Here is a 1,571-nt window from a genome sequence, read left to right as displayed (position 1 = left end):
CTACAACTCTCAGAAACAGAAATGTGTGACACAGATAGAACACAGGTAGAACAATTGGAATTTTTTTAAATATATTTACTAACCAAAAGATCTTTGAAGGGTGCCGGGTCTCTCCTCAGTTCTAAAGAATGACCTTGGTCAGTCATGGACAGTCCATTATTCTTTCCAGTGGTTGGTTTATGAAAAGTCAGGCAACAGAATTCTGGTCAATGAGGCATGAGGGAAGTGTCTTAGGAGCTCTCATGAAAGAGTTTTTCTCATTCTTTTTCTTTTTTCTTAGTATAGAGCACTTCATGAATTTGCATGTCATTCTTGCACAGGACCCATGCTTCTCTGTTTCATTCCAGTTTTAGTATATGTGCTACTGAAGCAAACCCTAGTTTTTCTCATTCCTAACAGGGATTCAAGAAAAGGGCTTCTTTTCTTATATTCTTTGAACATGAATCAAGATGTGATGCCTGGAGCTATTGTAGCTATACTGTGACCAGGAGGTGAAAAGTCTGAGGAGAAAAGCCAAAGCAGTGAGGATGGCAGAAGAGAAAGGTAGAAAGATCAGGGTCCCTGGTGGCTGTGTTGAGCCACTGAATTAACCAACCCTCCAAAGGCCCTACCGTTAGACTTCTTTTTTTTTTTTTAACTTCTTTTTTTTATATGAAACAACAAATAAATTTCTTAGCATTATGTAAGCCAGTTGAATTTTATTCTCAACAACTTTCATCTGGACGTATTCTGAGAGATGCTACTGATCACCAAATTTAAGGACCAGCTTTTCTAGCATTAGAGGTTACTTTAACTTCATACTTTACTGTGACTTCTCAGGCTGCTGTTAAAACATACTGTAAATCTGCTACTGATTTTTAAAAATGAAGATACCCAGACAAATAAGCAATCGTATGAAGTGCAAACCTCTTTATACAGTATGGGTTTATTTTTATAAAAACAAGCTCACTTGAATATTTGACTCTGTTAATCCTACCTCTCCAAATACCCACCAGCTTTTATAACATTCAGATTCCAGATTCTACCTACTACCATGATTGATGAAAGAGGATTTCCTAGCATTCTTGCTTTGTTCAGAATATGAGCTGAAGACATTTCCACATCAACTTTCATTCTAAAATATGTCCCAGGAAGAATGTGGCAAGTTTCTTGGGTTCTCATGTTTTGTATAGATTTAAGATCGATTTTAGAAGAGTGTATTTAGTAATGCAGACTTATGACTGTGAGAATAATGGCAATGAGAAAAATGATTTGTATTTTAGTAAGCATTTATTGAAAACTAATAACATGCAAGGGACTCCAGGGAAGCAGTATAACATAATGATGAAGAATAAGAGCTTTGCTCTCAAGCAGATGTGGATTGTGGCCTTGAAAGGTACTTGGGCATTTTCTTGGGAGGGAAACCAAAACAGGAGTACATGTTCCATTCTGATTCCAAGGGTCAATGTCTGCGTCCTTAGGAAAGTGGGTGGCTGGGTCCTCCTTTTCTTTTGCCTTGAGTTTCTATGTGGAGGAAACTGTTAGTGAAAATCTCCTTGCCCCACACCCTATTTCTCTCTAGCTGAGTGATT

At 37.6% G+C, this 1,571-nt stretch overlaps 1 pseudogene; it reads right to left on the bottom strand.

The window, feature by feature from the left end:
- Positions 1-275: 275 nt before the first annotated feature.
- Positions 276-373, bottom strand: LOC115943917 (U6 spliceosomal RNA; annotated as a pseudogene).
- Between the last annotated feature and the right edge of the window lie 1,198 nt (positions 374-1,571).

Source organism: Leptonychotes weddellii, chromosome 5 (genome assembly GCF_054177405.1).
Source record: "Leptonychotes weddellii isolate Sample4059 chromosome 5, ASM5417740v2, whole genome shotgun sequence".
Classification (NCBI taxonomy): Eukaryota; Metazoa; Chordata; class Mammalia; order Carnivora; family Phocidae; genus Leptonychotes; species Leptonychotes weddellii.
This window is presented reverse-complemented; position numbering and strand designations above follow the sequence as displayed.